General features: G+C 49.1%; 1 protein-coding gene across 1 annotated transcript in view; it reads right to left on the bottom strand.

Moving 5' to 3' along the window:
* Positions 1 to 23,868, bottom strand: part of LOC115079605 — a 105,205-nt gene that overhangs the window by 78,083 nt on the left and 3,254 nt on the right. The gene's annotated exons all lie outside the window — the stretch shown is intronic.

Here is a 23,868-nt window from a genome sequence, read left to right as displayed (position 1 = left end):
TACCCTCTCCAGCAGTTCTCCTACTCCTTTCCCTTGCAGGCCACACCAGAAGCAGCAGAAGCTGCTGAAGCTGTCCTCACGGTCCTCTTTCTTAGGGAACACAACCAGTCTCTTCTCTCTCTCTCCACACACACACACACACACACACACACACACACACACACACACACCAGTCATATCCTCAAGACCAGTTTCTGTCTCTCACACACCAATCATCTCCCCAACCAGTCTCTCTCTCTCTCTCTCACACACACACACACACATACAAGCACACACATACCAGTCATCTCCCTGATCAGTCTCACACATACACACGTCACCTCTCTGGACAGTCTCTCTCAATCACATAATGCTCTCACTCCCTCTTACACACAGGATTTCAATCACACACATGCTCTCTCTATTTCACTTACACACAAGCTCTCAATCATACACATGTTCTATCTCACTTACAAACAGGCTCAATCACACACATGCTCCCTCTCTCACAGCCACAAGCCAGTCAAAAACATGTTCCATCTCTCTCTCGCACACATACATTGACTCACACAAGCACCCTCCCTGACACACACATACAGAAGCACCCTCCCTGCCTCACACACAGAAGCACCATTCCTTTCTCACATACACACAAACACACACACAGAAGCACCATTCCTTTCTCACAAGCACACATACACACACACACATACAAAAGCAGCATTCCTTTCTCACATACACACACTGAAGCACCATTCCTTTCTCACACACACACACACACAAGCACCATTCCATTCTCACATATACACACATACACACACACACACACACAGAAGCACCATTCTTTTCTCACATATATACAGAAGCACCCTTCTGATCTAAGGCCCCCAGCTGAACAGCTGGTCTCCGGTAATGGTTAGCAGCACCGGTGTTCACTTCTTCGGCCCCTGCCGGCCTTGATTTTAATTTTTTCGGCCCCCGCCAGCTTGGTCTCCCGCAATGGCTATCTGGGAGGTGCTGGCCCATCTTCTTTTCTTCGGCCTCTGCCGGCCTCTATTTTTATTTCTTTGGCCCCTGCCCGGTGGAGGCTGAAGAAAAGAAGATGGGCACATCCAAGCCAGCCCCTGCCAGAGACTAAGCCTGCGGGGGCCGAAAAAAATGAAGATCGGCACTGCCTAGCCAGCCCCCGCTTGAGGCTGGCTAGGCAGAGTGATTCACTGCTCTTTTGATTAACAAATGTTGGTACCTATTCAAACCAAATCACTCTACCTCAACATCTTTTCAAGGTGATAACTGAACTGAACATTTCAACCTTTTTACTTAGGTATACACTGCTCCTAGCTTATTTATAGCTTCTGGCTACTTTTTGGGGTTTTTATTTTAAATACAAACACACTTCATAATGCTTACTTGCTGCCTTACAGACTTTTAAAAATAAACACACTGCCTACTGCTTACTAGCTGCCTTACAGACTTTTAAAAATAAACACACTACCTACTGCTTACTAGCTGCCTTATTGACTGACTATTTAAAAATACAAACAGTCTAACTTGTTGATTCACTGTCTTACTGATTATTAAAAGCACAAACACACAAGCATACTAAATAATATTCCCAAATAGTTAACTTTGTTCCAATACTTTTAAAAAAGACAATGTTCCAAGCAAAAACTTACTGATTCCTTTCAGCCACCAGCAAGGTGATCTTCTCCTCTCAGTGTTCCCACTGGAATGTGAGTTACTGAACTCTTCCCTTGCAATTTATAATGTGCTTCTAAGGTAAATTAGTGCAAAACTCCTTTTGGAGATTTACACTTCAGCTTTCCTGAGTGACTCACTGCTGTTCTGATTAACAAAGAATGATACCTAATCAAATCAAATACATAACCTTAACACTTCCCTTGTAATATATAATGTGCTTCTAAGGTAAATTAGTGCAAAACAATCCCTTTGGAGATTTACATTTCAGTTAGTTTTCCTGAGTGACTCACAGCTGTTCTGATTAACCAAGAATGGTACCTAATCAAATCAAACACACAACCATAACACTTAGTAAGTCAGCCAGAGTGACTCACTGCTCTTTTGATTAACAAATGTTGGTACCTATTCAAACCAAATCATGCTACCTCAACACCTTTCCAAGGTGATAACTGAACTGAAATTTTCAACCTTTTTACTTAGGTATACACTGCTCCTAGCTTATTTCTAGCTTCTGGCTACTTTTTTGGGTTTTTTTTTTAAAATACAAACACACTACCTATTGCTTACTAGCTGCCTTACAGACTTTTAAAAATAAACACACTACCTACTGCTTACTAGCTGCCTTACAGACTTTAAAAAAATAAACAAACTGCCCACTGCTTACTAGCTGCCTTACAAACTTTTAAAAATATACACAGTGCCTACTGCTTACTAGCTGCCTTACAGACTTTTAAAAATAAACACACTACCTACTGCTTACTAGCTGACTTATTGACTGACTATTTATAAATACAGTCTAACTTGTTTATTCACTGCCTTACTGATTATTAAAAGCACAAACACACTGAATAATATTCCCAAATAGTTAACTTTGCTCCAATACTTTTAAAAAAGAGAGTATCCCAAGCAAAAACATACAGATTCCTTTCAGCCACCAGCAAGGTGATCCTCTCCTCTCAGTGCTCCCACTGGAATGGGGCCTAAACTATGGAATACACTTCCACGGCGGCTTAGAGAAGAGAAAGATATTAAACTTTTTAGAAAACGTTTAAAGACCTGGTTGTTCATCAAAGTGTATTTGTGATATTAAAATGCTGATGATTTTATATTTTAATGTTTTAGTATAATGTGTTTTATGATTTATGAATGTTTGCTTATTGTGATCCTTGCTGAGCTCTTGTTGTGGAAGCAGAAGTATACAAGTTTAGGTAAATAAATAAATAAGGAGAATGACCAGTGAATTAAATGGAGTATGTGCAATTACTGGTTTGCGCCAAATACTACTTCAAAAAGGCAGGTTTTGATCAGTGTTCTGAAGGAGGGGAGATCTGGCACAATGGCAGGTGGTAGGCTGTTCCACAGAGTAGGGGCAGATTCTGTTAAGGTCCTCCTTCTGATGCATGTGAGGGATATTGATTTTAGGAATGGAACCACTAGGCAAGTTTGGATGAATGTGAAGGGAGTGAAATAACTGTTAAAGTTATATGGCACCTGACTTTTGCGGGTTAGGATCAGAATTTTGAATTTAATGTAGAAGAGTCTTGGTAGTGTATAGGGAAGGGAGACAGCAAATCCATGGCTCTCATGCTAAACTTTCAAAAGGGAAACTTTGATAAAATTAGAAAAATAGAAAAAAACTGAAAGGAGCAGCTACAAAGGTAAAAAGTGGGCTAGAGGTGTGGTCATTGTTAAAAACTACCATCCTAGAAGCACAGTCCAGATGTATTCCACATATTAAGAAAGGTTGAAAGAAGGCAAAATGATTACCAGCATGTGTTATGCTCCGGTGGCTGGGAGTGCTAGGGGTGAGATGTGTGCCCTTTGCGGTAAGACGGACCTCATCTATGGTTGGAGGTGACCAGGCCCCTGCCGAACTGCATGCCTGAATGAGGCCAACCACGCAAGGTTGGTCTCTGAGTGGTCCTCTGACTACTCCCAGCCCTTTCGGACCTGCTGCAGGGAGCAACACAGGCGCCAGGCCAGACAAGAGATGAGGGCGGACAAGGGCTGAAGCTTGAAGGCTGAGACGAAGGCTTCAGGACTCAGGAGAAGAACACAAGGCATCAACAACAGGAACGGAAGACATCAGGACATCCAGAAAGGCGAGCGGGTGGAAGCTTTCCCATGGAAGGCCTCTGGAACTAGAGTAGATGGAGGCTCAGTGCATCAGGAATGTCCGAGGCAAGGATAACTCTTACAGACCTTGGGAAATCCAGACAAGACGAAAAAGGACTTGGAAGACTTAGACAAAGACAAGTGGGCACTGTTCCTCAGGGCACCCTACACAGCCCACTACTCAGGGCAGACCCAATGGGCTGGTCATGGACCATCCTGTCCTCTACGTTCCCTACACAGCCCAAGGAGGCTGATCACAGACCACGTGAGAGCGGGGCAGGCTCAGGAAAGGAATCCAACTGGCAGGGGCTCCAGTGACCATAAACAGGAACCAACGGAATTGGGGTGGCCACCTGGAGGATTCAGGAAGCTGAAACATTGCAGGAACAGACATCAGGAAGATCAGGTACATAAGGACTCTAGACATCGTGAACATCAGGCCTTCTGGAACATCAGGAGGGCAGAGACAGAGGACGACAGGAACATCAGGACATCAGAGACCTGGATCAGGAACAGCAGAGACGAAACGAAGAGGGATACCTTGGAATACTCGAACACCAAGCAAGAGCAAGAACATGGAGTCCAAGGGGAAGGAGAAGCTCCTCAGACGACTGGCTCATTGCAAAGGCAAAGCTGATTGGAAATTGAAGTCCTTTTATAGGGCTGAAGACAGGCAACTCCCTGGGAGGAGTTTGGGTGGGCCACAGCTAGCTGGCACTAAAACTGAGGAGAAGTGCTGCAGGCCGGCCCCTAGGGAGAAGGGCGTGGCCCAAACCAGGAAGTCCATACAGACCCAAACAAGCCTCAGGCATGCCCCAAGGACATCGAAGGCCTCCCAGGCCCTGGAGCAAATCCGGGATAGTTTGTAGGTGAGACCCCGGCTTCAGAGCGGCCTCCAGGAAAGAGGTGAGAAGCCTCCCATAGCAGCTACAGGAGGATTCATAACAGCATGGTTAAAAGGGGAGGTGAAAGAAGCTATTTTAGCCAAAAGATCTTCATTCAAAAATTGGAAGAAGGATCCAATGGAAGAAAATAGGATAATGCATAAGCGTTAGCAAGTTAAATGAAAGACATTGATAAGATAGGCTAAGAGAGAATTTGAAAAGAAGTTGGCCGTAGAAGCAAAAACTCACAGTAAAAAATATATCCGAAGCAGAAAGTCTGTGAGGGAGTTGGACCGTTAGATGATCGAGGGGTTAAAGGGGCACTTAGAGAAGATAAGGCCATAGCGGAAAGATTAAATGATTTCTTTGCTTCAGTGTTTACTGAACAGGATGTTGGGGAGGTACCTGTACTGGAGAAGGTTTTCATGGGTAATGATTCAGATGGACTGAATCAAATCACGGTGAACCTAGAAGATGTGGAAGGCCTGATTGACAAACTGACGAGTAGTAAATCACCTGGATCAGATGGTATACACCCCAGAGTTCTGAAGGAACTAAAAAATGAAATTTCAGACCTATTAGTAAAAATTTGTAACCTATCATTAAAATCATCCATTGTACCTGAAGACTGGAGGATAGCTAATGTAACCCCAATATTTAAAAAGGGCTCCAGGGGCGATCCGGGAAACTTCAGACTGGAAAAATAGTGGAAAGTGTTCTAAATATCAAAATCACAGAACATATAGAAATACATGGTTTAATGGAACAAATTCAGCATGGCTTTACTCAAGGCAAATCTTGCCTCACAAATCTGCTTCACTTTTTTGAAGGAATTAATAAACATGTAGATAAAGGTGAACCGGTAGATGTAGTGTATTTGGATTTTCAAAAGACGTTTGACAAAGTTCCTCATGGGAGGCTTCTAGGAAAAGTAAAAAGTCATGGGATAGGTGGCGATGTCCTTTCATAGATTACAAACTGGTTAAAAGACAGGAAACAGAGAGTAGGATTAAATGGGCAATTTTCTCAGTGGAAGGAAGTGGAGTGCCTCCGATGTATTGGGACCCGTACTTTTCAATATATTTATAAATGATCTGGAAAGAAATATGACGAATGAGGTAATCAAATTTGTGGATGATACAAAATTATTCAGAGTAGTTAAATCACAAGCAGATTGTGATAAATTGCAGGAAGAGTGTAAGAGTGGAAAATTGGGCATCGATATATCATATGAAATTTAATGTGGATAAGTACAAGATGATGCATATAGGGAAAAATAACCCATGCTATAGTTACACAATGTTAGGTTCCATATTAGGAGCTAGCACCAAAGAAAAAGATCTAGGCGTCATAGTGGATAACACATTGAAATCGTTGGTTCAGTGTGCTGCGGCAGTCAAAAAAGCAAACAGAATGTTGGGAATTATTAGGAAGGGAATGGTGAATAAAACGGAAAATGTCATAATGCCTCTGTATCACTCCATGGTGAGACCGCACCTTGAATACTGTGTACAATTCTGGTTGCCGCATCTCAAAAAAGATATAGTTGCGATGGAGAAGGTATAGAGAAGGGCAACCAAAATGATTAAGGGAATGGAACAGCTCCCCTGTGAGGAAAGACTAAAGAGGTAAGGACTTTTCAGCTTGGAGAAGAGACGGATGAGGGGGAATATGATAGAGGTGTTTAAAATCATGAGAAGTCTAGAACAAGTAAATGTGAATCAGTTATTTAGTCGTTCGGATAATAGGAAGACTAGGGGGCACTCCATGAAGTTAGCATGTGGCACATTTAAAACTAATCGGAGAAAGTTCTTTTTCGCTCAACGCACAATTAAACTCTGGAATTTGTTGCCAGAGGATGTGGTTAGTGCTGTTAGTGTAGCTGGGTTTAAAAAAGGATTGGATAAGTTCTTGGAGGAGAAGTCTATTACCTGCTATTAAGTTGACTTAGAAAATAGCCACTGCTATTACTAGTAACAGTAGCATGGAATAGACTTAGTTTTGTGGTACTTGCCAGGTTCTTGTGGCCTGGTTTGGCCTCTGTTGGAAACAGGATGCTGGGCTTGATGGACCCTTGGTCTGACCCATTATGGCATGTTCTTATATTCTTACCTGTTTCTCTCAGAATTCAGTTCAAGTTCGGGTACCTAACTTTTAAAGCCTTGCACTGGGGTGATCCTCTCTCTCTCTCTCTCTCCATTCTTCACAGCAGGAACTCCTAGTGCTTCCATCCCCTAAAGACATTAGCCTTGAGAGTACTCGCAAGAACAGTTTTTCCTGCCTGGCGCCATCTTTGTGGAATTCCTTTCCATTTGAACTTAGACTAGAAATGGATTATTTTAAATGTAAGAAAGCATTATAGACATTCTTTTTTATTGAAGCATTTTCAGATTACTGATATTTCATTGAATTTCTTCAGCTGCTTAGACATAATGATCACTCATTTATGTACCCATTTTATAGAAAAATTGGTTCTTACCTGCTAATTTTCAATCCTGTTGTTGCGGTTCTGGCCGCGAGTGCCGCAGCCAGGCCCTTACCTCCAGTCTCCCGGACCTGCTCCCGTCTCCCAAGGCCTAGTCTGCGGTCTGGTTGGTGGCGTCCCCTCTGGGGCTGCGCTGCATTGAACTCCTCCGAATACGCCCAGCTCCTAGACACACGCGCACGCCACTTGGGCGCTTTTCTAGGCCGTTTCCCACAAGAGGTGACTCCGCCCAGATCCTGACGTCAGATGCCGCGGCCTTCATAAGCCGGCCGTGGCCAGCCAGTCTTTGCCTTGCAATGGGTTAACCTCCCGATTCCCTGTTGCGCTGTGCCCCGGAGCGACTCGCTAGGCTTCATCGCTCCATTCCTGCTCCAGTACCTGCTTGGTTCCTGCCTGCTTGCTACAGTACCTGCCTGGTTCCTGCTACAGTACCTGCCTGGTTCCTGCTACATTACCTGTTTGGTCCCTGCTACAGTACCTGCCTGGTTCCTGCTATAGTACTTGCCTGGTTCTTGCTACAGTACCTGCCTGGTTCCTGCTACAGTACCTGTTTGGTCCCTGCTACAGTACCTGCCTGGTTCCTGCTACAGTACCTGCCTGGTTCCTGCTACAGTACTTGCCTGGTTCTTGCTACAGTAGTTGCCTGGTTCCAGTACCCAAGTCTTGCTACAGTTCCTGCCTGGTTCCACTACCTGAGTCTTGCTACAGTTCCTGCCTGGTTCCAGAACCCATACCCTGTTACAGTGTTGTCACTGTCCTAGTCTGGTTCCAGTTACCTGTCCCAATTCACCATTCGCCTAAGTCCCAGCGGCCGGGCCCCTCGGGCTACTCCCAGGGAGACTTCGGCTTCCAAGGGTGAAGACACCTAGGTCCCAGCGGTTGGGCTCCTACGGGCTCCTCCCAGGGGAGTGCCAGCTTCCAGGGTGAAGAGCATCTACGTCCTGCCTGACCATCTGCCTCCCGGTCTACTGTTCATTAGAGACATTGACCATCTATTCCCAGTCTCCAGTGGGTCGGCCCAAGGTCCACTAAACTGAGACTCCCATAACACCTGTAGTACCACGGATCAGTCCAGACAGTGGGTTTAGCCTCCTGTCCAGCAGATGGAGACAGAGAAAAACTGAAAGGGTATCCTATATCACCAGTGCTCACCCTGCGTCCCTTCAGTATAAACGTTATCAAAGCAGAAAGTGTAAGTTAACTAGAGAAAAGATCAAGCAAGTAGCAAAAAAGCTGCAACCGCAAACTCTAACTTTAAAATGCAAAACAATGTGAAGAAAGACCGCTCTTACATATATATCTATCTGGCAGATACTTTCGGTGCCTTATAGTTCTGATATGATGTAAATGTGCAGAAAAAAATCTTTGAAAGAGAAACTTTGAGCGGACGTATCAAAAGTAGATGTAGTCAGGTCAGGAGTCTGGACTGGACCGTGGTGCTACAGGAACAAAAAGTAGCAGGTAAGAATCAATTTTCCTTTCCCTGTATGTACCCGGATCAGTCCAGACAGTGGGATGTACAAAAGCTTCCCTAAGTAGGGTGGGAATGAGATAGTCCCACTCGAAGCACTTGTCTGCCGAAGGAGCCAAAGACTGGTGCCTGTACATCGAGACGATAATGCCAAGCAAAGGTATGCAGAGACTTCCAAGTAGCTGCTCTGCAGATCTCTTGCAGAGACACCAACTGGCTCTCTGCCCACGAGGTCACCTGTGAACACACAGAATGAGCTTTTAAACCCTCCAGAACCGTCCGACCCCGACAGATATATGCCAAAGCAATCGCTTCCTTTAGTCATCGAGCGATAGTAGCCTTATGTTGTAAGGACGATCGCGATCGCATGGGAGACAGCCATGACCCCCGCTACCTCTAGTGCTTTCTGTGGCTTCACCGGCTGCTCAATTATCAGCGCAGCAACTCCGTGAACTTTGGGAGACCACCAATGCTCGGCTTTGTCGAGCAGCCGAAGCGGCTAAACGTATGGCTGACAGACATCGTAGACCTGCTCCACAGTTCATTACGGGAGATCGAGTTTGGCTGTCTACCCGTCATTTATGTCTGCGGGTTCCGTCCATGCGACTCGCTCCTAGGTACATCGGACCGTTCTTCATCTGCAGACACCTGGGTCCCGTAACTTATCGACTACGGCTCCCATCTACTCTCCGGATCCACAATTCCTTTCATGTGTCGCTGAAACCTCTGATCTCTTCCTCCTTTCATGAACCTCCACGTCCACCTTCCACGGTTGAATCTGAAGAAGACACCATCTATCAAGTTCGGGAGATTCTGGACATCCGTCGCCATCATAGACAATGGGAGTATTTGATCGCCTGGGAAGGGTTCGGTCCGGAGAACTCCTGGGAACCAGCGGTCAATATATTGGATAAGTCTCTACTCCACCACTTTCACCTTGCACATCCGGAGAAACCAGGACCGTCCAGGAGGGGGGCGTAAAAAGGGGGGTACTGTTGTGAGGCACGATCGCGATCGCATGCGATCGGGTCTCCCTACCGCTTCCCCGCAGGCTGGACGGGACTCTTCTTCCGGGGGTCCGCGGAGTGCGGACCGCAGCGTGACGGCGTCCTGCCGTCAGAAAACAGCATCAGGAGAGCCGCGGCTGGCCCCGCCCCTTAAAGGGGCCGGGCCGCGAAGACGAGGCCGGCCCCGGAAATGGACGTCAGCTGAGAGGGAGATTTAAACTCCCTCAGTGAAGACTTGGATGCCTTCACAACAGGTCTTGTGGTTTGCTGTGGTTCGTACTGTTTGGTTTCCTGCTGACCCCTGCTTTGTTCCTGTTTTGACTTTGCCTTGACTGCCGCCCGCCTGGACCTCGGATTGGATACTGACCTTGCCTTGCCTGCTGCCTGCCTGGACCTCAGATTGGACTTTGACTTTGCCTTGCCTGCTGCCTGCCTGGACCTCGGATTGGACTCCGACCTTGCCTTGCCCGCTGCCTGCCTTGAATCCGGACTGGACTTCATGCTGCCTTGACAGTACTCAGTTACTGACCCCTGCCTGGAACCTGGACGTTGTATCTGATTGTCTCCGGCCTGTACCCTGTTCCCGCTGAGGCCCAGCGAGGGGTACTGAGGGGTTGCGGTACCAGGACTTCCACCTTCCGGAGGCGTAAGGCACCTAGTTTTCTCAGGTGGGTGTCTCTCACTCCGGGTCAAGGGTCCACTATCCAAACACCTTAGAAGCCTTGTTCCCCTTATTTGGTCCACTTCAAAGAACAAAAAGATGAGCAGAGACTCGAAACTCGTTAGTAACCTGTAAATATTGCAGTAGGACTCTCTTAACATCAAGTCGCCACAGTTCTCTGCTGGCATGCTGGCAATGTCCTCTGGAGAAAAAGCCAAAAGCTCCACTGACTGATTTATGTGAAAAGAGGACATCACTTTGGGCAAAAAGGAGGGAACCGTTTTAAGAGAAACCTCTGAATCAGAAATGTGAAGGAAGGGCTCCCTACAGGACAAAGCTTGGAGCTCAGACACTCTCCTGGCAGAGCAAACAGAGACAAGAAATACAGTCTTAAGGGTCAGATCCTTAAGAGTGGTCCGGAGTAGAGGTTCGAAAGGCACCTCGCAAAGTCTTAATCTGGTACTTCCAGGCAGATCCAAATGCTTGGCACCTTTGAGGAACCGAGCCATATCTGGATGAGTCACCACCGCGTAACCATCGACTCGCCCTAAGAGGGAACCGAGAGCCAAACCCTGCACCCATAAGGAATTGAAGGATAAACCTTTGGAGAGACCAATCTGTAGGAAGGAGAGGACCAGGGACACCGGAGCCTTGCTGGTACTTGGACTCGGGCCCCACCGACAAACACCATCCGGCTCGTGGGCCCACACGTGGCCTTGAGGTGCCGCCCAGCGAGCCCCCCTGACCCGACTCCTGCCGTGATTGCCTCTCTGCCGGCCCCAAATGCCAAAGAATCCGCCCAGACCTACCTCATCGAGAGGCGCCGAGGGACAAGAACATTTAAAAGCCACACCGGTGAGCACTGAGCCTCCTCCTCCCCACCGACCTCAATTGGGCCCCACCGACGAACACCATATGGCTCATGGGCTCACATACGGCCTTGAGGTGCCGCCCAGCGAGCCCCCCTGACCCGCGATCAACTCCTGCCGCGACTGCCTTCCTTACGCCCCCAAACGCCAAAGACCCCGCCCAGACCTACCTCATCGAGAGGCGTCGAGGGGCAAGAATATTTAAAATCCGCGCCGGAGAGCCGTAGGTGCCGTGCACCAAAGGAGCGCAACTAAGGAACCTGCACCTTATTGTGCCCCTTTGTGCACCCCTACACGCAGAAACTACACCTCCTCGGAAACAACTATCCAACCCTCCCAACAGAACTCACCAACACTCCGAGGATACCCTCGTTGCAGTAAGTACCACAAGATGTCAAATACCAACCCCCAACACCTATATCCTCTGCCTACACCATGGATTCCTACTACAAATCCCCACCATCAAACTGCAACTGCATCATGAACAAGAAACACAACATACCTCAATGCCCACGATGCCTCAGAGCCATCCCCATAAACCCTAATGCCCACATGGCAACACTCTCAGTCCTAACACTTTTTCTGATCAATGCCAATCCATCTCCAAAACAAATTCCCATTCTGCATGATCTCTTAATGGACAACCGCCCAGACATTCTCTGTATCACCGAGTGCTGGCTCAAAACCTGTAAGAAGCAAAGGAGGTCCCCGAGAAGCAGGTACCCTGTTAGTAGAAAAAGTCCAACAAGAATTTGAGGCAGAGTAGCTGGGTATGGAGAGTGAATCCCATCCGTAAGAATCCCCTTGCTTACTCAACGGCTAGCAATAAAGTGCAGGCTTAAATATCTGGGCAGCATGATATCATCACAGGGGGACGCCCTTGAGGTGCGCGCCAAAGTGGAAATAAGAATAAGGGCCGCGTGACGCGTGCGCCCTAAGCTATTTCAGAACATGGCAGGAGGCAGTGCCCAGGCCGGTCTGGGGATGCCAGAGAGGATGGCAGGCGGACGCCGTGGCAGCCAGGCGTCCGCATCGAGCAGGAGGAGCCGCAACAACAGAAAGGTAGGCGGGGTGAAGCCATTGGGCAGCGACGGTCGCAACATGTAGCCTTTAATCTACTGCACTCACAGATGAAATCTTCTACCACCTCAGGTAAAGAAGAAACACCGCCAGAAGTGACGGTTAAGACAGTTGTGCCCCTCTCTGCTCCTATTTGCTTCTCAGGGGAAGCATGGAGATGCAGGGGATTCCTTAACCAATGCTCTTTGCATTTTGTACTTCAACCTAACAATTTTCCCACAGCCTATGCCAAGACTATGTATATCCTGTCTTATCTGGATGGAAGAGCACTAACTTGGGATTCTCTGCTGTGGGAACATGATGACCCCCATCCTGAAGGACCTTGCTGGGTTTTTGGAACTGTTCAAATCCGTATTTGATGACCCTGCCAGGTACACAATCACAGGATCCACATTGGTTCATCTACAGCAAGGTAATAAACATTTACTAGACTTCACCATCGAGTTTACTTTGGCTTCAGAGTTGAACTGGGACTCGAGATGCCTGAAGACGCTTTTCTTTGACGGCCTGAACTCCTGACTGAAAGATGAATTGGCAGCTCGAGAAATGCCTGAGACCTTGGAGGACCTGATGAAGTTAGCCACAAGAATTGACCAACGACTTTGGGATAAGGTTCAAGATGTTAAAGGTTCCAAGAGAACTAGCCAGGAAGAAATCCAAGTCAAGACAAAACCTAAGCCTATTTAGTCTAAAGCGGTTACTGGCGAAGAAGAACCAATGCAACTGGGCCGTAGTCACCTGACTTCTAAGGAGAGAAGAACACGGAGAAAATTAGGCCTTTGCATGTATTGTGGTCAAGCAAGCCATGCTGTTGCGGTCCCGACTGCCTCCACCCCCGTCAGGCTCGGGGCCTCTTACCTTCCCGGGGGCCGCGGAGCAGGACGCCCTGCTTCTGGACTGGGTAGTTAAGCCCCAGTTCCCGGAAGTGCTGCTCCGCCCCCGAGGTGATGTCACTCATCGGCAAGAGTATATAAGCAGACACCAGACTTCCTCACTTCGCCTTGCAACGAGGTTCACACAGTTCCTCTGTGCCTTGAGTTGCTGCTTATACTCCAGTCTCGCTGTTGTTTCCTGGTTTTCGACTCCAGCTTGTTCCTGACGCTTCTGCTTGCTACCTGCCCCAACCTCGGTTTGGCTACTGACTTTGGACTCCAGTTTGCTGCTGATTCTTGGGTGTCAACCCCGGCTTGTTCCTGACGCTTCTGCTTGCTACCTGCCCCGATCTCGGTTTGGCTACCAACTTGGGACTCCAGTCTTGCTCCTGATTCCTGGGTTTTGACCCCGGATTGCTCCTGACTTTCCTGCTGGCTTTCGGTCCTTATCTAGGGCCTGCTTGGACCTTGAGCTCTAGATTTGGCACGCTCGCCTGCCTCCTTTGCCAGCCCGGGCCCGATTCCCCATCCGGCCTCTAGCCCTGCTCGTGGACTACCATAGACTCTGACCTCCAATTACTGGTTATCCTTGCTCTTGTTCCACCTTGTTCCAGCTACTGCCGAACTTCTCACGCCCTAGTCCCCGCGGTGAGTCCCTATGGGCGCCTCCTGGGGGATACTGCACCACGCGGGTGAAGTCTTCTGCTTCTCCTCCTCAGCTTCGCCTCCCGGCCTCCCTGATAACAATGCCCAGGCTGGTCCAAGGGTCCACAGCTCCGCCTGAACAGAACAGTTTGCAAGGCCATGGACCCAGCGGAGAGGCCTAGCTTGCAGGCTATTCCAGGCATGGCACAGCGACTACAGCAGCAACAACAGTGTCTTGAGGCACTGACCGCCTCCGTGGAACAGTTGACCAGTCGCCTGGACGCAGGCACTCCGGAGCCGCCTCCTGCTCCACCTTCAACACCTGCTGCAAGCTTAGCAGTGATTACACAGCTCCCTGTTCCAAACTCGCTTTTCTGGGAGTAGCACAGCCTGCCGGGGTTTCCTCAACCAGTGCTACGTCCGTTTCTCGCTCTTGCCTGCTCAGTTTCCTTCAGACTCTGTTAAAGTCGCCTATATTTTCTCCCTTCTCGACGGAAAGGCGCTCGACTGGGCCTCTCCCATGTGGGAGCGCGGCGACCCCCTCTTGCACAATTTGGAGCAGTTTGTTTTAAACTTGTGACAGACCTTCGATGACCCCGCTCGCTTGGCTACCACTTCCTCTGACCTGCTACAGCTACGGCAGGGTTCCAGCTCCTTGGCGGAATATGCCATTGCGTTTCGCACGCTCGCCATAGAAGTGGGCTGGTGTGAGGACAGTCTAAAGGGTATCTTTTTCGAAGGCCTAGCAAGTCGAATCAAGGACGAGCTAGCTGCTAGGGATATTCCTGACAACTTGAATGGAATGGAACAACTCCCCTATGAGGAAAGACTCCCCTATGAGGAAAGACTAAAGAGGTTAGGACTTTTCAGCTTGGAGAAGAGACGACTGAGGGGGGATATGATAGAGGTGTTTAAAATCATGAGAGGTCTAGAACGGGTAGATGTGAATCGGTTATTTACTCTTTCGGATAGTAGAAAGACTAGGGGACACTCCATGAAGTTAGCATGGGGCACATTTAAAACTAATCGGAGAAAGTTCTTTTTTACTCAACGCACAATTAAACTCTGGAATTTGTTGCCAGAGAATGTGGTTCATGCAGTTAGTATAGCTGTGTTTAAAAAAGGATTGGATAAGTTCTTGGAGGAGAAGTCCATTACCTGCTATTAAGTTCACTTAGAGAATAGCCACTGCCATTAGCAATGGTTACATGGAATAGACTTAGTTTTTGGGTACTTGCCAGGTTCTTATGGCCTGGATTGGCCACTGTTGGAAACAGGATGCTGGGCTTGATGGACCCTTGGTCTGACCCAGTATGGCATTTTCTTATGTTCTTATGTTCCAGCAACGGGCATGCTCATCGGGTACTTCAAGTCCTGAAGGGTAATCACTTGTATGCCAAATTGGAAAAATGCATGTTTGACTGTGAATCCTTACCGTTCCTGGGTTATATAGTTTCCTCAACTGGGTTTCGGATGGACCCAGAAAAGGTTTCCGCCATTCTCAACTGGCCCCGACCCACAGGACTTAAAGCTTTGCAACGATTTTTGAGGTTTGCCAACTTCTACAAACATTTTATCCCTCATTATTCACGCCTAGTGGCACCCCTCACAGCATTAACTTGCAAAGGAGCGGATGCTAGAACTTGGCCAGACGTAGCTGTCCAAGCTTTTGGAAACCTCAAACAAGCCTTCCTTGCGGACACCTGCCTGCGCCACCCTGATCCCCAGCGTCCATTCATAGTGGAGGTGGACGCCTCTAACCTCGCCGTTGGAGCCGTACTTAGCACTCACCAGGGGGACAACTACTACCTTGCTCCTTTTACTCTAAGAAATTTACACCCGCTGAATGTAACTATAGCATAGGAGACAAGGAGCTCCTAGCAATCAAACTGGCCTTCAAGGAATGGAGACAGTGGCTGGAGGGAGCACTCCACCCCATTACAGTCTACACTGATCATAAAAACTTCGAATTCCTCTCACAAGCACAAAGACTGAACCCTCGACAGGCTAGGTGGTCGCTCTTCTTCAGTCGATTCAATTTCTCCCTTCATTATCGACCAGCTAGCAAGAATGTCAGGGCAGATGCCCTGTCGAGGCTCTCTGAACCAGAAGAGGACACGGACCCTCCTCAGTTTATCTTGGATCCTGCCAAGGTCCACGTAACCACAACAAACATCCAGTCCCAAGACCGAACCATTGTGCCCAAACGCTTATGCAAGAAAGTGCTAACCTGGACCCATGACTCCCTAACGGGAGGCCATGCCAGAAGAGAGAGAACCTTGGAGCTTTTGAATCACTACTACTGGTGGCCCAATGTGCGCAGAGATGTTCGAGCATACATCAGCTCATGCCCCACCTGCGCTAAGCAAAAACCCTTAGTTGGAGCTCCCTGGGGTCTACTACAACCATTCCCAGTGCCCACAGAACCCTGGACACATATAGCGACAGACTTTGTTGTGGACCTACCCTCCTCTCTGGGGAACACAGTGATCTGGGTCACAGTCGATCGCTTTTCTAAAATGGCCCATTTTGTGCCCTTACCCAAACTCCCATCTGCGCCTGAGCTAGCTCTGTTGTTCGCCCACCACGTCTTCCGTCTGCACGGGCTGCTGCTGGACATCGTCTCGGACCGAGGGCTGCAATTTACAGCCCGGTACTGGAGGGCCTTGTGTAAATGTTTTAAGGTCCAACTTAGCTTCTCCTCGGCTTTCCATCCCCAAAGCAACGGCCAAGCCGAGCGGATGAACTGCTCTTTAAAGACCTTCCTCCGAGCCTTCGCAAACGAGAAGCAAAACAATTGGGCTGAGCTCCTGCCCTGGGCTGAGTTTTCGTACAACAATCAAGTCCACGCAGCCACGGGAGACTCTCCATTTCAAATTGTGTATGGATGACAACTAAGGCCGCCCTTACCCTTGGCTATCCCCACAAGCTCTCCAGTGGTACACATATCGGCCCAACGCCTACAAGGGCTTTGGAAAACCATCCACGATAAATTGACTGCCGCTTCCCGCACTGCTAAACGAGTTGCCGACCGACACCGACGACCAGCACCAGCGTTTCAGCCTGGAGATCGTGTCTGGCTCAGCACCAAACACATCCATCTCAGACTGCCTTCTAGAAGGCTTGCTCCCAGGTTTTGTGGGCCGTTTCGTGTAGCCGAGAGGGTGGGACTAGTATACTATCGACTACGACTTCCATCCACTATGCTTATCCATAACGTTTTTCACGTTTCACTGCTGAAACCCCTATTGCTCTCTCATTACCATCGTAAGCCTCCAGAGGTCACCTCCCCCGCGGTGGCTGACGATTCAACTTTCCAAGTCCGCGAGGTCGTAGACGTCCGCTTCCACAACTGACGTTGGGAGTACCTCCTAGCCTGGGAGGGTTGTGGAGATGAAAGAAAACACTTGGGAACCTGCCTGAAACATTTTGGACAAATCCCTTCTCCAACAATTTCATCTGGATCATCCCGGGAAACCTGGACCTCGAAAGAGGGGGCATAGAAGGGAGGGTACTGTTGCGGTCCCGACCGCCTCCACCCCCGTCGGGCTCAGGGCCTCTTACCTTCCCGGGGGCCGCGGAGCGGAACGCCCTGCTTCTGGACTACCGGACCACATGGCCCCTGTACTTCCTCGTGAGGACCCCGCTCGGCTCTGGTCTCGCTCCGCTCAAGCCCAGTCTCTCTTGCTTTCTCGCTGTCCACGGAGAGGGATGCCATGGCTCGCCCGGGCCCAGCCACATGGCTCCGGCCTTGCCTCACGAAAACGCTGCCGAAGCTTCTCCGGACTCCACCCACCTCACCGGCCTCGCGCACACATGCGCGAGGGCTGGGTAGTTAAGCCCCAGTTCCCGGAAGTGCTGCCCCGCCCCTGAGGTGATGTCACTCATCGGCAAGAGTATATAAGCAGACACCAGACTTCCTCGCTTCGCCTTGCAACGAGATTCACACAGTTCCTCTGTGCCTTGAGTTGCTGCTTATACTCCAGTCTCGCTGTTTCCTGGTTTTTGACTCCGGCTTGTTCCTGACGCTTCTGCTTGCTACCTGCCCCGACCTCGATTTGGCTACTGATTTTGGACTCCAGTTTGCTGCTGATTCTTGGGTGTCGACCCCGGCTTGTTCCTGACGCTTCTGCTTGCTACCTGCCCCGACCTCGGTTTGGCTACCAACATGGGACTCCAGTCTTGCTCCTGATTCCTGGGTTTCGACCCCAGATTGCTCCTGACTTTCCTGCTGGCTTTCGGTCCTTATCTAGGGCCTGCTTGGACCTTGAGCTCTAGACTTGGCATGCTCACCTGCCTCCTTTGCCAGCCCGGGCCCGATTCCCCATCTGGCCTCTAGCCCTGCTCGTGGACTACCATAGACTCTGACCTCCAATTACTGGTTATCCTTGCTCTTGTTCCACCTTGTTCCAGCTACTGCCGAACTTCTCACGCCCTAGTCCCCGCGGTGAGTCCCTACGGGCTCCTCCTGGGGGGTACTGCACCACGTGGGTGAAGTCTACTGTTTCTCCTCCTCAGCTCTGCCTCCCGGCCTCCCTGATAACAATGCCCAGGCCGGTCCAAGTGCGAATTCCACAAGGAATCTGTACTGTTTCCTAGGGTACTTAGTGTCTAACAAGGGGTTCCAGATGGACCCACAAAAACTGGAGACCATTCAGAAATGGTTCCAACCTACTGGTCTAAAGGTTCTCAGAAGTTTCTGGGATTCACAAATTACTATAGAACCTTCATTAAGAATTACTCCTCACTAACTGTGCCTTTAACAGCTCTGACAAAGAAAGGTGCCAATGTTGCCAATTGGTCTATAGAGGCTGTCACAGCTTTCCAAAAGCTGAAGGACGCTTTCTCCAGCAAGCCATGTCCCCATCACCCGGATCCTACACACCCCTTTATTGTCTAGGTGGATGCCTCTGATGTTGGTGTAGGGGCTGTATTAAGTCAAACCAGTGACTCCAAGATCCTGCGGCCATGTTCCTTCTTCTCCAGACGATTCACACCAGCTGAGAGGAACTATGGAATCAGAGATAAAGAATTATTGGCGATAAAGTTGGCATTCGAAGAGTGGAGACCCTGGCTCAAGGTTGCTCAACACCAGATTACGGTTTTTACTGACCATAAAAACCTAGAATACCTTCATCATGCCCAGCGCTTCAACCATAGACAGGCGAGGTGGTCCCTGTTCTTTAACAGGTTTGATTTCATCTTAAAGTACCGACCTGGATAGAAACATCAGAGTGAACACCCTATCTTGCTCCTTCTTATCTGAAGATGTGCCTGACACTCCGCAACACATCATTGAACCTGAGAGAGTCATTCTTTCAGCCACTCACCCAGTACCTGCGGGCAAGATGATTGTGCCTGCCAACCTCCGGAAGAAAGTACTAGCATGGGCTCATGATTCTAAATTGGCTGGACATCCTGATCAATGGAGAACCCTTGCATAGCTGCAAAAATTGTATTGGTGGCCGTCTATGAGAGAAGATGCCTTCACTTATGTAGCGGCCTGTACCAACTGTGCCAGACAAAAGCCTCTGCCCAGTCATCCTTGGGCCAACTACAACCTTTACCCATACTGTATGAGCCCTGGACTCACATCACCATGGACTTCATGGTGGACATAACTCTTTTTGGGGGCAACAACACTTTCTGGGTAATAGTGGACTGATTCTCAAAAATGGCTCACTTTGTGGTGCTTCCTGGTTTAACATCTGCCAGTGAACTTGCAAAGCTCTTCATCAGCCACATATTCTGCCTGCATGGAATAAAAAAGCACATTGTCTCGGACAGAGGCGTACAATTCACAGCCACATTCTGGAAGGCTCTTTGCAAGAAGTTTATCACTCTCGACTTCACTTCATCTTACCATCTGCAATCCAACGGCCAAACAGAGGAACCGTACCCTCAAACAGTTCCACAGATCCTATGTCTCTTGATGCCAAAATGGCTGGGCTGAACTTCTACCGTGGGCCGAGTTTCCTTCAACTCTCATTCAGTAAAATCTACTGGATCAACACCATTCGAAGTGGTATATGGATGACTACCTTCACCACCTTTGCTACTTCCGGTTTCAGTGTCATCCCTGGCAGCACAAGCCACTGCCGTTGAAATTCAACAACTTTGGAAGAAGACAATGGAGATGCTCATCAAAGCTGGAATTAGAGCAAAACAAGACTATGACATGTATCACAGCAAGGCTCCTGAACTTAAGCCAGGTGATAAGGTCTGGTTGTCTACAAAGTACCTTAGATTGAAGTTGCCATCTGCTCGCTTCACTCCACGCTATGTCAGACCATTCTCTATCCTCCGACGTCTGGGCAATCTCTCCTACAGTCTCAAACTTCCTCCAGCAATGAAGATCCATAATGCGTTTCACATCTCATTACTCAAACCGCTCATACTCAACAAATTCAGCACCAAGACACCAAATCCCCCTCCTGTTGATACAGAAGAGTAGAGATGTAAATCGGAACCGGAATCTGATCGGTTCAGGTTCCAATTCAAATCTTAAAATTTTTATCATCTGGCCGGATTGGGTTTTTGTTTATCGGCTGCGCTCGATCCGATAAGCAAAAAACTCACCCTGACCCTTAAAAACTGACCCCTTAGCTTCCCCCACCCTCCCAGCCCCCCCAAAAACATTTTTAAAATACCTGGTGGTCCAGTGGGGGCTTGGGGAGTGATCTCCCGCTCTCAGGCCATCGACTGCGCTAATAAAAATGGCACCGATGGCCCTTTGCCCTTACCATGTGACAGGGTATCCGTGCCATTAGCTGGCCCCTGTCACATGGTAGGAGCACTGGATGGCCGGTGCCAAGCTAAGGGGTCGATTTTTAAAGGATCGGTATGTTTTTTTTTATGGGCCATCGGCGCCATTTTTATTAGTGGCATCAAAATGGCGCCGATGGCCCGAGAGCGGGAGATCCGTCTCGGGGCTTCCACTGGACCACCAGGTATTTTTAAAACGTTTTTGGGGGGGTTCGGGAGGGTGGGGGAAAGTAAGGGTTTAGTTTTAAAGGGTCGGGGTGGGTTTAGGGGTTGTTTTGGTGTGCCGGTTTTCCGGCCCTCCCCAATCCCGATTTACAATTTTTCACGATAAATCGGGGGAATTTCTATTGTATCGCGCACTCTAACGATGTTTGACGATTTCAAAAATATCCCTATGTCTATCATTCTGCACAAAGAGATGCTGAACCAGTACCATCGTTCACATCCTCGGAAACCAAGACCAGGTAGGGGGTCTGGAGGAGGCCCTGTGAAGCGGGTACGGTTGCGTCTGTCAGTGTCAGACAGCTTCGTCCGACATGCCTCACCTCTATTTCAGCTTTCTCCACCAGCCTCAGGAGAATGGCGACCGTAGCGTCTCCTTGCCGTACCCTCCAGCTTCCCCGGAGCGGCTCAGGTGCGGCGTCCCAACATGTTAACCTGAGGCTTCCTAGGGTGCACAAGTTTGCACGCCTCACATCTTGTAGCAGTGTTGGCGCGAACCTCGGGGGCTTCCCCCTCGAGTGACGTCACTGTTTTCTTCTTCAAAAGGTTGCCCATTTGCTGACTCACGCCGAGTTAGCAACAGATTGGATTCGCTCCAGTCTGAAGCTGCTCTGCTGCGTCTACTGCCTGCTGGAAGCCACCTTCACACTTCGGGGTTCTACTAATCTGGGTACCCGCTCCTCGGGGGCCCTTTGCTTATTTCTAGGTGTCTATCCTAAGTACAGGTACTCGCTCCTCGAGGGCCTGTGTGTCTATACTGGTGCCTGCTATCAATTCTTCTAACTGCTGGAACTCTACCTAACAGCTACAGAGCGTGAGTACTACTTCTCCCAGTCTGTCCATCTACAGCTCCTCGCTGACCATCTGCATCGGGGCCTTAGACCACCATTGTGCGACGGGTCTCCTATGCTGAGGATCACAGACCTTTGTTACCTAATCCACTCTCTACTGCCACTTCTGGTGAACCCTATGAGTTGAATAAAGATATATTCTCTGAGTTTGTGCATCTGAATCTAGCCCAGTGCTGCAATTCCCTATGGGGCTCCTCCCCATCGGAGATACCATCACTATTGCCCCTGAGAATCCACCAAACACCATGATATCATAAAACTGTTTGCTCTCTCACATTGATAGGCAGCAGTGTGATGGTCCCTGCTGAGCTGTCTCTGACTCTTACCTTTCTGTTTGCTCTCTCACATTGAAATGCAGCAGTGTGATGCTCCCTGCTGAGCTGTCTCTTGCTCATACTTTCCTGTTTGCTCTCTCACATCGATAGGCTGCAGTGTGATGAACCCGGCTGAGCTATCTCTGGCTCTTAACTTCCTGTTTGCTCTCTCAGATTGATAGGCTGCAGTGTGATGGTCCCTGCTGAGCTGTCTCTTGCTCTTACCTTCCTGTTTGCTCTCCCACTTTGGTTAGCTGTAGTGAGATGCTCCCTGCTGAGCTGTCTCTGGCTCTTATCTTCCTGTTTGCTCTCTCAGATTGATAGGCTGCAGTGTGATGGTCCCTGCTGAGCTGTCTCTTGCTCTTACCTTCCTGTTTGCTCTCCCACTTTGGTTAGCTGTAGTGAGATGCTCCCTGCTGAGCTGTCTCTGGCTCTTATCTTCCTGTTTGCTCTCTCACTTTGGTTAGCTGCAGTGTGATGGTCCCTGCTGAGCTGTCTCTGGCTCTTACCTTCCTGTTTGCTCTCTCACTTTGGTTAGCTGCAGTGTGATGGTCCCTGCTGAGCTGTCTCTGGCTCTTACCTTCCTGTTTGATCTCTCACGTTGAAAGGCTGCAGTGTGATGCTTCCTGCTGAGCTGTCTCTGGCTCTTACCTTCCTGTTTGCTCTCTCACATTGATAGGCTGCAGTGTGACGCTCCCTGCTAAGCTGTCTCTTGCTCTTACCTTCCTGTTTGCTCTCTCACTTTGGTTAGCTGCAGTGTGACGGTTACTGCTGAGCTGTCTCTGGCTCTTACCTTCCTGTTTGCTCCCTCACTTTGGTTAACTGCAGTGTGATGGTCCCTGCTGAGCTGTCTCTCACTCTTACCTTCCTGTTTCCTCTCTCACTTTGGTTAGCTGCAGTGTGAAGGTCTCTGCTGAGCTGACTCTGGCTCTTACCTTCCTGTTTGCTCTCTCACTTTGGTTAGCTGCAGTGTGATGGTTACTGCTGAGCTGTCTCTGGCTCTTATCTTCCTGTTTGCTCTCTCACTTTGGTTAGCTGCAGTGTGATGGTCCCTGCTGAGCTGTCTCTGGCTCTTACCTTCCTGTTTGCTCTCTCACTTTGGTTAGCTGCAGTGTGATGTTCCCTGCTGAGCTGTCTCTGGCTCTTACCTTCCTGTTTGCTCTCTCACATTGATAGGCTGCAGTGTGATGCTCCCTGCTAAGCTGTCTCTGGCTCTTACCTTCCTGTTTGCTCCCTCACTTTGGTTAACTGCAGTGTGATGGACCCTGCTGAGCTGTCTCTCACTCTTACCTTCCTGTTTGCTCTCTCACTTTGGTTAGCTCCTGTGTGATGGTCTCTGCTGAGCTGTCTCTGGCTCTTACCTTCCTGTTTGCTCTCTCACTTTGCTTAGCTGCAGTGTGATGGTTACTGCTGAGCTGTCTCTGGCTCTTACCTTCCTGTTTGCTCTCTCACTTTGGTTAGCTGCAGTGTGATGGTCCCTGCTGAGCTGTCTCTGGCTCTTACCTTCCTGTTTGCTCTCTCACTTTGGTTAGCTGCAGTGTGATGGTCCCTGCTGAGCTGTCTCTGGCTCTTACCTTCCTGTTTGCTCTCTCACTTTGGTTAGCTCCAGTGTGATGGTCCCTGCTGAGCTGTCTCTGGCTCTTACCTTCCTGTTTGCACTCTCACTTTGGTTAGCTGCAGTGTGATGGTTACTGCTGAGCTGTCTCTGGCTCTTACCTTCCTGTTTGTGCTCTCACTTTGGTTAGCTGCAGTGTGACGGTCCCTGCTGAGCTGCCTCTGGCTCTTACCTTCCTGTTTGCTCTCTCACTTTGGTTAGCTGCAGTGTGATGGTCCCTGCTGAGCTGTCTCTCACTCTTACCTTCCTGTTTGCTCTCTCACTTTGGTTAGCTGCAGTGTGATGGTCCCTGCTGAGCTGTCTCTGGCTCTTACCTTCCTGTTTGCTCTCTC

Source organism: Rhinatrema bivittatum, chromosome 1 (assembly GCF_901001135.1).
Source record: "Rhinatrema bivittatum chromosome 1, aRhiBiv1.1, whole genome shotgun sequence".
NCBI lineage: Eukaryota > Metazoa > Chordata > Amphibia > Gymnophiona > Rhinatrematidae > Rhinatrema > Rhinatrema bivittatum.
The sequence above is the reverse complement of the archived record's forward strand: the minus strand, read 5'-3'. Positions and strand labels throughout refer to the sequence as shown.